The sequence below is a fragment of the Falco naumanni genome, chromosome 2 (genome assembly GCF_017639655.2).
Source record: "Falco naumanni isolate bFalNau1 chromosome 2, bFalNau1.pat, whole genome shotgun sequence".
Lineage (NCBI taxonomy): Eukaryota > Metazoa > Chordata > Aves > Falconiformes > Falconidae > Falco > Falco naumanni.
Genome location: NC_054055.1, coordinates 15,184,953 through 15,199,062, shown reverse-complemented (window position 1 = coordinate 15,199,062; position 14,110 = coordinate 15,184,953).

Below are 14,110 nucleotides of genomic sequence, written 5' to 3'. Positions count from 1 at the left end.
TATCACAGCTGCTGTCTGGCTCACTCACGCTATTCCTAAGGGCCAGCCACCTCCTTCCAGTGCTTCTCAGTTGATCAAAACCACTTAAGTTTAACTTTTCGGCTCAGCCATTATGTTCTACCTCTTCCAGAGCAACTAAAATCCTAGTCCGCCCAAACCTTCATGCCAGACCCAACCTCTCCGAGCTGCAGGTTGTACTGCCCCTCGGGAACCTCCCGTCCTTTTCGCTGCGCTCGGCCTCTGGCCATGTCATGTCCTGACCTAGTGCAGCACCTGCCCGCTCTGCAGGAGAGGTACCTGTGCTCCTGCACAGCTCACCTGACTCCCCATCCCTGCAAACTTGAGTATTTCAACACTTGAACAGCGGGACAGGCTTGGCTCTTCTATGTCCTCTTCCTCCCTTCCCAGGGCATTTTTCAGCACATTCCCGGTGTCCTCATTAGCTTCTGAGTTAGTCTTCCTTGAGCTTATTCCTAAGTGACAGGCTGCCAAACAGGCACATAACCTTTCACTTGACTTCCACCAGGGAATGCAGCCCTGAGCTGATAAGGGTATGACTGAGACCAGCTCTCCTGCCCTGTCAGTGATGACACCATGTGGGGTCAGCTCTGCTGTGCCTGCTCTTTACCCCGTGGAAGTTACCACCAGCAGTAATGCTGGCTTTATACTACCCAAAAGCAAGTACTGTGTATATATAGCTCACCTTTCATATACAGATGCATACCTACCTACATACATATACAGACATATATATATTGGCTCTACTGAATCCTGTCCAATTTTTGGCATCCTTCTGAGCAACTGGAGCATAAAAGTAGAGAAGGAAAAGGATACTGAGCTTGCTTTATGTGTTATGAGTGAGAAAGACTTCCCGCATGGTGGCCGTGTTCTACAGTGCCATCCCAGCCCCAGGCACTCGAAGGACACAGCCAACTGGTGCACAGCTCTAGCCAAGCTTGTTGTGACCCTCTGGAAAAACAAGAGTTCGACTTTCTTCTGGCTGATAAAGTCAGTATTGTGAAGAAACCAGAAATACTAGTCCTGCCTAAGAGCTAGCTGTGCTGTGCCCCAGGCAAGAATACGAACACAGGCTTCTCCCTCCAAATAAAAGTGAAACCGCCAGGTATTCTCAGCACAGCCCCAGGTGGAAGGCTCTGCTTGCTGGCGGTACATACAGTGTGTGACTCCAAGGGTGACGATGTGAGACTGGGGAAAGGTGGAGCAAAGGAACATAACCCCATCTAGGTAAAGGGTTTGCTTATGGTGCAGAACCAAGAAGGAGTTTCAGCACTGTGTCTTCCCTAAGTGAACATCAGGTCATCTCGATGCCTTGTTGACTCACCGAGAACAGCATTGCATTCAGCACAAGGTGAAACACAGGGGAGAGGAGCTGCATGGGCAGGTGTACACAGACAAACAGATGGAAAAGGTGGGTGCTCCAATACTGTGATGGCAAGCATTGAAGAGGGAGAGTTTGAAGAGGACTAGAAAAGACCTCAGTGTTTTCCCTACCATGCATAAGATCAAATATAGAGCCAGGGTGGGTGTGGGACTTATCAGTAGGAGGAGAAAGCCTCTCAAGCTAAAAACTCTGCTCCCATTTTCTGTCCTCATCCACTGCCCAAAGACTCATGGCAAGCAGCAATATCAAGTGTGAAACATCAGCCCTAGTGGTTATCAATTTAGCAATCCCCAGATTCCAGCGAACACCAAATCCCATCACAGCCCAGGGGATGGCCAGTTTCCCAGCTTGTTTCCTGCTCCATCTGTGCCTTGCCTCATGCTAAGTATGGATTTATTTTTCAGAAAAAGATCCATGGGCTAAACAAAACAGTTCTGTTACCACCCCTGAAAAAACACCCCCCGACATCCCTTCGGGCCCCTCAGTGTAGCGCGGTGGTGGGGTGTAAGTCATCTGTCCAAGTGCAGGTGTCAAGCTCAGGTAGAAATCTTCTGGGACTCTCTAAGTGCACTGACTGCATCTCCACTGACTGTGGCGGACAAGCTGCTCTCCAGGACTCCCCGACAGCTCCCCAAAACCCTGTGGATACCACAGACCAACCGCCAGACCTATAACGTGCTACAGAAAAATAGCAGGCATTGCGTCTCACACGCTGTTTGGCAGGTTTTTTAGAGTGAACACATCTAGACCCCTAACTCTATTCCTGTCCAAAACTGGTGTGTATTTTTCCTTGGACACTGCCCAGTCTGCAGAGTTAGTGTTTTCCACACAAAAATGCGTGTCAGTAAACTTTAAAGGGGTTCTATTTTTGATTCAATGAGGAATGGCAGTTTTCCATGGAACCTACTTTCCTTTCCTTCTTTCCTCCTTTCTCCCCCCACCCCCCCCCCCACCCCCCCCACCCCCAAATAAGATTGCTAAAAATTCCATAGATTTTCATTTGAAATGCTACCCGGGGCCCCATAGATGTCGAATTGTCATGTTCTCCAGGAGGTTGAATGGTTTCTTTAGTAGTCCTTTTTTACTGGGAAAAAATAGGGGGAGGAGGAAGGGGGTGGGCTGTCCCCATCTTTACCTTTTCGTTGGACTGTTTTCCCCTCCTCTTGAAGAGAGTGCAGCAGAGGCTCTGCTGTAAACTTCTGAAAACTCTCATGTTTTCTAATACTATACTGCTGCTCCTGAGGCTGTATGGTCGCTTGTGATCATGAAGGATGGGGAGCAGAGTCACAGCTGTGGAGAAGCCACTGCAATCCATAACTCCATGGTCAGAATAAAGATCTGCTGATGTGTGATCTCCTCAGAGTGGGAGACACATGCAGATTTGCAGGAAGCATCTTACTCTCCTGCATTCAGGTTCACCTACTTCTGCATACAAGTTGTCCCACAGCATGCAGACCACGTCCTAAATATCTGAAATTTGCAGGAACATGCCATTTCCTTATGGGCTCCCATGTTCAGATACATTTCTCTACTCTCTTTTTGTCCTGTTCTATGTTTCCAGAGTCTTAAATCAGCAAGAACAGAGCTTCTTTCAAGTCGTAATGATCCTCACTTGTTCCCTCTCTCACAAACAGAATCACTTTGGCCAACAGCCAGGGCTGCAATAAGGGCCGGGCACATACACAGGCAGCTTAAAAGCACCTCAGCTTCGGGAAATCCTGCTGGGCTGTAAAAGCTGCCCACAAACCCAAATCGTATCAAGCAAGGCCTGTCTGTTAATTCTTTGGCACAGTGCCCAAACTCACTGAACAGCTTTTCCATACAAAGTGTTTCCAGGTGGGTTATTCGGTACTGTATCCCTTCCATCTCGTATCGTCTTGCGGTTGAAAAAGGCGTTCCTTAGGACAAGCTATTTTTAAAAGGAAAACAAATATTCTCCTTTATGTTTCTGGCTCCTCTAAACCAGAAGGATACTTTGCAAGACAAACTGTTCCTGCTGAATAGAGCAGGGGTCTCGCCTCCTCACAGTGCCTGTGTCCATACAGGACTTTCAGCTGGGGAGATAATTTATATTTCCACAAGGAGACTGATGCTGGTACAACTACCAGTGTGAACAGTTTGTGCTAGTGTGAAGATGCCGTACTCCGTTAAATCTAGTTTCCCTTCCTGTATTTTTATAGCAGCATCACTGCAGCCGCATTTCAGCCTGTGCTGTTTTAATTGCACCAGAGGAGTGAGAGGGAAGGAGCTGAGCCGAGCGTGTCCCGCAGCCGGCTGCTGGCTGAGTGCATGGGGCAGGGTGTGAGGAGGCAGGAGCCTGGCCCCACGCAGCCCCGCCAGCTTCGGGTGTGCACACTTAGGCTGTTTCACGTGGGTGCACACCAGATTCATCAGTAAAACTTGGCTTTGCTAGGAAAAGCTGCATCTACGTGAGGACCTCATGGTGTAAGACAGCAAAGCTTGGACTGCTTTCTGTCTGGAAAGGCTGGTTTGCTGCTCTCCCTGTGATGAAAGAGGCAGGTGGACCATTCGCTGACCTTCTGTTATTTTGGCCCATTGCAATAATCTATGTCCGATGTGAACGGGGTTGTTGAAAATGCACCCCAAATGTAAGACCTGTAGATCTGTAACTAGATACTGCATGAGAGAAGTGGGTAAAGGAAAGATAGGGCTTTTATTTGAAAACTGTCAGAACAACAAAGTGGTCTGTTGGGTGATTTGAGTCTTTGGGGTCTCTGCCACCATTGACAACAAAGAGAGGTGGAGGCAGAACCACAAAACCCAGAGGTGCCCGTGAGTTAAAAACAAACTGTTTCACTTTGAGATGCTTTCAGACAAGATGCTATTGACACGTGTCTTTGGAAAAAAATAGCCACCTATGACCACTAAAATGTGACCCGGCAGTGAGTGATCTGGTTTTGAGGCACAGCTGCCGGTGAGACCTCCATCCCCAGGGCGGCCTGCCTCACCACTGCTGCGGGATGCACAGCCAGCCAGGATTTCTTTCATACCCTTGCTGGGAAGAGGCGGGTGTTGATGGGAGCGCTGTGAGCTGCGTGTCACCCCAGCCGGTCTGGTCTGTGCTCCCGGCTGCGGTGGGGTTGAGGGCTGCACCGTGCACGGGCGGTGTGTTGGCATGACTCAGGTTCCCCATCGCGCAGCTGTCTGCCCTGCACAGCCTTCGTCCCCACATCCCTCGCCGTCCTGACATCTCCCACTCCTGATACCTTCCTCTTCTTCTGGAAGAGTCCTGCCAAACGCTGCTGCCTGCTGCTCAAGGTCGCCCAGGCACTAAACCAAAGCTCCTGCTCTCAGCCCAGTCCAGCTGAGCTCAGTCAGCAAGGCCCGGTGAGGCAGAATCAGAGCTGGGCTGGGCTGCAAAACAACTTGGGCTCCTTGAGTCCTGCAAAAACTGAGGCATTACCCGTTGCGGCAGAGCCTGGAGAGCCCCGTGCTCTTGAGGGAGAACAAAAACAAGACAGGAGCTGTTGCAAAGGTGATTTTTTTCCTCCCAGTGAGTAGTAGAAAGCCCCACCCAAGTTTCACTCCTCACTCTCACTTTATATTAAAAAACATACAAAACAAAACAAAAAAAAATCAGCATTTGCTAGTGTGTGCTGCCCTTGCTGCCACGTGACCCAGGCATGTGATTAAGTTGTTGATACTTGTTTTTTTATAGGATCACATTCACAGCTGCTGTAGAAGCCTGCAGAACTTGTCAGAGCAATTCTCTACCCTGGCAAGTTACACGAGCCAGGGAGCTTTTCCCTGCCACAGCGTATCCTACCTATCCGTGCCTTCCTCCTTCATGCATGGCTCCTCCTGTCCACCCTTTTGCAGAGGCATCAGCTGTACTTATTTTCAGGAAAGCTGGCATCATTTCTCTTAGCTGCACCATGGAGCTAGGTGAGAGGCCCTGTGATGAGGCAGTAGTTTCTTCCAGCCTTTCTTCCCACTGGAAGTGTTGCTTTAAAAAAAGGGAAGGATAAGCCTCCACTTGGGGAAAAAAAAAAAAAAAAGAAAAGGAAAATAAAAAAAGACTGGGCTTGCCAGCCTGCAATGTGCTCTGTGTTTGATTTCTGCTGGCAGTCTGCACATTTCTGCCTGTGCAGATCTGTTCAGTCATGTTGCATGGCTGGACTGGATGGGGCTGTTTGCTTCAGCACTGGTGTTTGTTCCCAGCTCTCCTGAACGATCACCTTACCCATGCTGGGGAGCCACCGTGTTGCAGTGGGGCCCCTTCCCTCCCTGGCAGACAAGGAGCTGCAGAGGATGAAGGGGGCCGTGCAGAGCCCTTGCAGGAAAGCATGTCTTAGCAAGGGGACTGACTCCCTTTTACTGAAGGACTAGAAAGAACCATGGCCCTGCTGGTGGTGTCCTTATGTGACCAGCATGCACTGCCTTTGGCCGAGTCCCAGCTGCCTCTCAGGTCTCAGTAGTTCTTGTGAATGATGGGGGGAGCCCCTGCTTCAGTGACCACCTTTGCTACACGAGAAGAGGCAAGCCTCTGAGATACCTTCACCGTCCCCTGCTGCTGGAGTTGGCCTGGCACCGGGCCAGCACCTGATCTCAGGTGAAGTATTTATGATCCTGGAGCCCAGCAACAGGTCCACAGTTACACAGAGGCATGAATGGGAACCAGTGCTGCCCAGTTTGTCCTCAGCATGCTGGCAAGGAAGCGCAGGAGGTGTGAAATGCCCACATTTACCTTGGTGGCAACTACCCATTACCACCTCTGTGACTTACTGAGGCAGAAGATGAAAGCTACAGTGTCAACGCTACTGATCTCCCCCCAGTTTGCCCCAAATCTCCACGTGCTTCCAAGTGATGCAACACACACCCTTCCTGGGATTTGACTTTAATTACAAACAACCTTTTTGTTCACAGTGTTAGGTGCCAACCTTTCTTATGGGCTTTAACCTAGCAGCCTAGGGCAGCCCCCCTGCTCTCTCTCCAAGGCTCACTGCTGTTAGCTTGTTGGTGGTGCTTGTACCTGCAGACACCACCACGCTATAGAGACACTACATGGTGTTTGAGGTCAGGGTCGGGCTAACAGTCATACAAGGATCATGATCTCTACCTCCCCTGTCCAGAAAATGTCTCTCTGCCCATCCAAGGCCACTCTTCAGAAAGCAAATGCTCACCTTGGCCATAGGACAAGGATACAAACTGTTGTACTCTCCCACTGCCGTGTGGCTTTAGCTGGGATGTTAAGCTGTGTATTTGTCACAGGAAATAAACATACTATTTTCCTATAGGTGGTTTGTTTTGGTTTTGTCAGGCATAAAGCCCGAGGGCAACAGCGGACACAGTGCTTGCTTTTCCTCTTCCCTTGTGCTTCCCCTTTTCTGTACTTTGCCACTCTCCTCTTTGTAGAAAGGTAAATCTTTGATCATAACAGTTTATCATCACCTATTTTCATACTGCTTGGATTTGAATAAGAAAGTCACAGAATCTAAAACTCTTTGAGTTGCCCCATTCTTTGTGTAAAAAAAAAAAAAAAGTTGCATTACTGCTTTTCTGTTAAAAAAAAAATAAAATCAGAGGTGATGTTTGGAAAAGCCACATTGTTTTTAATGGTAGTTAAAACCGTGGTAACCAACAAATTTCAGGCTTCTTATTGCAGTGCTTAAGTAGGAAATCAGAGGATCATAGAATTGTTCAGGTTGGAAGAGACCTTCAAAAATTATCAAGTCCATGCTGTGGGCAGGGACATCTTTCACTGGATCATCCAATCTGACCTTGAACATTTCCAGTTATGGGGCACCCACAACTTCTTTGGGCAATCTGTTCAAGTGTTGAGGCGCCAGTCAGCATATATCATACACCCAAAATATGTCTTATTTCTCGATTGTTTAGTTTTGGTGTTATTCTGGCCCTGTTGCTCATGGCCTGTGTGAGGACCCAGCTGCTTCTCTGGGCTCTAGAGCTCTCTCCTATGGCATGTTTGTCTGAAATTCCTTCTTCTTTCCCAAGGACCTCAGGCAGCTTATGTCTGGTTTGCATTGGAGCTCTTGTGTCTCTGACACAGGTAAGGGTCTCTGTGTCCCATTGGGGTCTTTTTGCTGAAGGGGAGCCTGTGATTTATTTATTTATTAATCTTATTCCCATGGTTGGAGAAGGTTCTGTTTTGCCAGATCACTGAACTGTCATCATGGAGATGCCAATTATCCATATATCTCTAAGTCAGTAGCTGGACAGGGTCCAGTGTGTGGTACTCAGGAGCAGTCAGTATCATTCTTTGGTTTTCTTGGGTCAGTATAGCTTGTTCCTTGTTGAAAATTGCTTTCTGCTCTTAACGACCATCTCTTTTCTCAAAACTTCTTTTTCCTTAGTGATACCAGCAGGAAACACATTTATGATGGCACATATAATATATGTGTATATGTGTATATGTGTATATGTATATATGTATGTGTGTATGGGTATGTATAAATAAAATAGACCTTCAGTTTTCCAAATTTCAACTTAAATATCAACTTTTTAGATTTCAACAAAAGAATACATACAATACGTACATACAATATTTTGAGGATGTCTGTCATTTTCTGAGAACCTCTGTTAAAAAATAACTTCAAGTTCCTTCCTTTCCTGCCTGCCAGATAATACTGGCAGATTTCTTGTGGCAGGACACACACACACGTCTCTCTTCTTTTTAGCCTGCAAGACCTCTAGGCCAGGGGTTGCCCTTATCCTTCTACAGCTACTGAGAGCAGGAGACTGAACCTCTTCACAAAACCCAGTTCACCCAATTTCATTCTCCAAATGACATACACTGACAGAAAGAGAGAGGAATGGTTCTGCTCCTCTCAGATCTTGCTTATTTCCCCATGAAAAATTACACAGACTTCTAAGCTAGTGAAGGGAGACGCATTGGAGATGCTCCTCAGTGGTTGCCGCGATTAACCCGAAGCTGTTAGCCGGAGCTGCGTTCCATGAGCCCAAAGCTTTGCTGTGCAGGAGGCTTTAGCTGCAGTGAGGGGTGCTGCATTAGGGACAAGCTTCCAGACTCCAAGCAGCAAGTCTGTTGCAATAACTCTGTTGATCAAATACAATTTCTGCTCACAGCACAGAGCCAAAAAGTTTTTGATTGCAGCCTTGAGGGGTATTTCTTGGCTCATGGTCGATGTTTTAAGCAATGTGCAGCCCTACAAGTCATTACCAATGTTTGAAATCTCTTCCTTCTTATTATTATCCTAGGAGATGTGGAATGAAGACTATTTACCTTCCCCTCATAGTTCATTATGATTATTAAGCCATAGGAATGAGGACATGTGCATGAGAGTTGGATATAACAGGCCTGTTCTAGCTGCGTCAACATTATTTCCCAAAGATGAGAGTATATTCAGAAATATGGCCAGTTTTCCCTTTTTTCTTCTCCTGACAGTATTTGTGTACAATGATTTCAAGATTTCACAATGGCATATTATATACACACTGTTTGCTGAAGCAGTAATACGAGGTTTCTCATTGCTACGTTACCAAGACACTTAAACGAGTCTCTTCATTAATAATCTGTTGCCTTATACCTTCAGATTCCAGCGTCTGGTCTGGCCACTGCTTGCTATCTCAGCTGCCTTCTCCCCTGCACTGAATTTAAAGCTGTTTTCAGTTGTCCCACCTGCCCCCTTGTGCACTACCGGCTCCTTTAAAATGCATCTTTAGACCCTCTCTCTGCAGCAAGGAGTGACCAAGGTCCCAGCACAGATGGGGTGGAGTAAGTGCTTGCAGATGTGTCCACACAGCACCTGGCAGCCGCTGTTCCCAGCTGGTATCACCACGGGCTGCTGTGCAGTGCAGAGGTGCTAATGAGAGTAGGAAGGGCAGTGTATTTGCATGGACACTGGGTTATGTGGCAGCAGAAGAGCAAAGCTTGTTCAGCCAGGCTTTGACCAGCCTGGCTATGCTGGTCCTAGCCCCCGGGGCAGCTTGGGCTCTGCAGACCACCTTCACTTGGTGCGGTGTAGGTACATCCTGAAGTCCTTCATGGCTTTCTGGCTGTATGGTTGGGTCTTGTTTTCAAAACAGACTTGTTTACTCAAGACTTTCACACACTTAGGGTGACGTTCAGGCTCCTCCATGCCAAATCTCTTTGGAAAATGCAAGCTGCTCTTCCAAATCTCCAGAGGCAGTGGGGATTCACAAGTGAGTTCTGCAAGTGTTAGTGCCTTTAACCCCTTTTTCAGAGATGGGGGATTGCAGTGGTGGAGATGCTGCTGTTTATGGTAGCGGGAACAGAGAGCTCAAGCTGCAATGGGTGCAGAGCCTGAACTGTCCTCTCCTTTCCACATCCTTTTAAATTTAGGCTTGGCAGGTCACTGTGGAGGAACGTGGCCACCTGATACATTTGTTCTCTAGATGGAGAGGACTGAAATGTATTAGCCTATTTATCTGCCTCATTTTGTAAGCACTACATCCACCTTTAAGTATAATGACAGTCTGCATAGCCCACATGCACTTTCATATCATACAACTTTTCTCCTGAAAAGCAAGACTTTGCCTGCTCTGAAGAATGTGCTTTTTTGCTGGACACATCAATTTACACCTTCTCCCCATTGCCCATATCCTTTGCTTCTAGGTGACTGTGACACTACATTGGAGTTTGCATAAGCAGGGACTGTCTCATGACTTGTTCACGTAGCACCTACAAAAATGAGGTTTTAATCTAAACACTCATCCCTCATACATAAATACGGTAAATTGGTGGCATGAAAATGGATAAACTGGGAATGCAGCTCATTGTGGAAATAGTACCTAACAGGGGAATAACTCCTAACTCCTCAGGGTTCCAGTGCTCCTTTCTACTTTGCTCTGAGCATTCAAAAGCATGCTCACCACAGGATGGTTTGTGTTAGGAATGATGATATTTGCTTGATTAAATTTCAAAAATATCTAAGTGGCAGACCTACTGGGCCAGAGTCAAGAACTTTTCTTTCCCGTGTTTTCTGGTGCTTAGACAGTGTTGTTGGTTGGTAGCTGGCGAGTGTTCAGTTCATACATCTAACATCACATTGCTGATGGCAAATATAATTTAACTCTTCAGTCTAGAAGCCTTATTGATATAAAATCATTATATCCTAGTAGCAAAAGAGAGAGCAGCATTTACTAATAATTCTATAGATATATGGATGGCTTTTATTAATAATTTAACCAGTTATTTTGTCATAGGAATTCTACTAACTTTGTTCATGTCACTGCTATAGTCCCCAAGAGCCAACACTCATGACCAGGATCATGGTGCATTGAACTGTGAACAAAGAACAAAGCACACACATTCCACAGGAGTTGGCTGTAAGAAAATATTGATGGATATGGGCAGGAGCAGGTAAAGCCAAACCCTGGTGGGTTGACCATGTCTGGACACCAGGTGCCCACCAAGCCACTGTATTACTCCTCTCCTCAGCAGAAAAGGGAGGGAAGAAAATAAGGTGGATAAACCCTTGTGGGTCAAGATAAAGGTAGTTTAATGAAGCAATAGCAAAAGTTGCACACATGGAAGCAAAGGAATACAAAAGATGTTATTCTCTACTTCCCATCACCAGGTGATGTTCAGCCACTTCCCGGGAAGCAGGGCTTTAGTACGTGTAGTGGTTGCTCTGGAAGACAAAATATTATAAATAACGAATGCCTCCCCTTCCTCCTCCTCCTCTCTCTAAGCTTTTATACCTGAGCAGACATCATATGGCATGGAATATCCCTTTGGTCACTTCGGGTCAGCTGTCCTGGCTGTGTCCCCTCCCAAGACCTTCCCACCCCCAGCCTGCTGCTGGTGGGGGAGGCTGGAGGGGCGGCCTTGGTGCTGTGCAGGGCTGCTCAGCAGCAGCCGGAACACCGGTGTGTTAGCAACACCTTTCTGGCTACCAGTGCAAGCACAGCGCTGTGAGGGCTGCCGCGGGGCTCAGCCAGACCCAACACACCAAATGTAATGTATAGTGCTCACCTGGGCTTTTTCCTAGTAGGACAGCCTGCTGGAATCCCACCCTATCTTCCCGGAGACAGGCTCAACAGGCAGACAGGATGCATGATATGGAGGATTCTGTCCTCTCTCCATCTGGGTCAGCACAGTGATTTAAGGAGTAGGGGCCAATGGTGACAAGTTCCTGCCGTTTGCAGCAGGCACATCTCCTCTGTGACCACCCCACCTTGCCAGGTGTCCACGTGTAATGGGCATGAGGCTCTGCAGGTGGAACTGAACAATAACGAGGACAATAGTTGATGTGGCCTGGAGGTGATGCTGAAGTACGGTCAGCCTATGCCCTGCATCAAATCTGCTTCCATCAAGAAAAAATGACGGGTCCTTGTCCTAGCAGACTCCCTTCTGAAGGGAACAGAAGGCCCAACAATACAGACTGGACCCACTTAGGGAGACCACTACCTCCCTGGGGCCTAGGTTGAAGATGTGAAGAGAAAGCTTCCCACTCTGTTACGGCCCTCAGATTATTATCTGTTATTGATTTTTCAGGTAGGCAGCGATTAAGTTGCAACAAGAAGTCCAAGGGCAATCAAGAGAGATGCCAGGGCCTTGAGATGACTGGTTAAGGGATCAGGAGCACAAGTGATGTTCTCCTCTGTCCTTCCAGTTGCAGGGAATGGCAAGGGAAGAAACAGGAGGAGCCAGCAGATCGATACCTGGCTCTGAGCCTGGTGTCACTGGCAGAATTTTGGGGGTTTCGATCACGGGTCAGTTTACACGACAGCAGGCCTGCTGGCAACAGATGGGGTACACCTGTCACAAAGGGGACAAAGGATCTTTGCACAGGAGTTATCAGGGCTCATTGAAAGAGCTTAAAACTGCATTTGAAGGGGGAAACAGATAAAAGAAGGCTCGCTAGAGATAAGCCTGGTGGCAGCACGCCACTGTTTGAGGGACGTTGTGCTGGTGAGGTCCTTCAATCTGCTGTGTCCGTGGAGGCAGGGGATAGAGATCCACGTGGCAGGAAAGATGCGAGGCTTATTGATGTGTTAGAAACCACGGGAGCGCTTGGCAATGAGGCCTTCTCCCCCGAGATCAATAGCCCAACTGAAGTGCATCTGCACCACTGCACACACTGTGGGCAACAAACGGGAGCAGCTGGAAGCCGTTGTGCAGCAGGAAAACTGGCACAGCTGCCATCACAGAAACGTGGTGGGATGACTCGCACAGCTGGAGGGCTGCAGTGGATGGTATGAACTCTTCAGAAGGGATAGGCAAGGAGGGAGAGGCAGTGGGGTAGCTGTGTGTTAGGGAGTGTTTTGATTGCCTGGAGCTTGATGATGGTGGTGATAGGGTTGAGTGTTTATGGGCAAGACTCAGGGGGACGGCCAACAGGGCAGACATTGTGGTGGGAGTCTGTTATAGACCACACAGCCGGGATGAAGAAGCAGACAAATATTCTGTAAGCAGCTGGGAGAAGTCTCACAGTCACTAGCCCTTGTTCTCGTGGGGGACTTCACCTTACCAGATGTCTGCTGAAAGTCCAATGCAGCAGAGAGGAAACAGTCCACAGGAGTTCCTGGAGCACGTGGAAGAGACCTTCCTGACACAGCTGTTGAGGGAGCCAACTAGGGAAGGCATCTCGCTGGACCTGGTGTTTGTGAACAGAGAAGGACTTGTGGGTGATGTGATGGTTGGAGGCTGTCTTGGGCACAGCAATCAGAAGATGACAGGGGTTTTGATTCTCAAAGGATTAAGGAGAGGGGTCAGCAGAACCGCTGCCTTGGACTTCAGGAGGGCAGACTTTGGCCTGTTGAGGAGCCTGGTTAGCAGAGTCCCTTGGGAGGCAGTCCTGAAGGGCCCAGGGGTCCAGCAAGGCTGGACATTATTCAGGAAGGAAGGCCTAAAGCGCAGGAGCCGGCCGTCCCCGTGTGCCGAAAGACGAGCTGGTGGGGAAGATGGGCCTGGCTGAACAGAGCTTTGGCTGGAACTCGGGGAAAAAAGGAGAGTTGGCCACCTCTGGAAGAAGGGGCAGGCAACTCTGGAGGACGATGAGGGTGTCGCGAGGTTATGCAGGGCAAAGACCAGAGAGGTGATAGCCCAGCTAGAACTCAGGCTGGCCACTGCTGTAAAAGATGTTTACAAAAAATGTTTTCACAAATACATGAGAAAGAAAAGGAGGGCCAAGGGTAATTGCCATCCTTTGTAGGATGCGTCAGGGAACAGTGCCACAAAGGACAAGGAGAAGGCTGAGGTACTGAATGGCGCCTTTGCCTCAGTCCTCAATAGCCAGAGCAGCTTCCCTCTGGGTACTCAGCCCCTGCACTGGAAGATGGATGAGGAGGAGCAGAATGAAGCCCTCAGTCCAGCAGGAAAGAGTTAGTGACCTGCTGCTCCAGTTAGACACGCACAAGTCTATGGAGTCAGATGAGATCCATGTGGGGATGCTAAGAGAGATGGTGGAGGAGCTCACCAAGCCTCTCTCCACCATTTGTCAACAGTCCTGGCTAACTGGAGAAGTCCCAGAAGACTGGAGGGTGGCCAGTGTGATGCCCATCTACAAGAAGGGCAGGAAGGAGGATCCAGGGAACTACAGGCCTGTCAGCCTGACCTCGGTGCAGGGGAAGGTTATGGAGCAGGTCATCTTCAGTGCCATTACATTGCACGTAGAGAACAACCAGGTGGTCAGGACCAACCATTATGGGTTTATGAAAGGCAGGTCCTCCTTGACAAACCTGAGCTCCTTCTACAACAAGATGACCTGCTTAGTGGATGAGGGAAAGGCTGTGGATGTT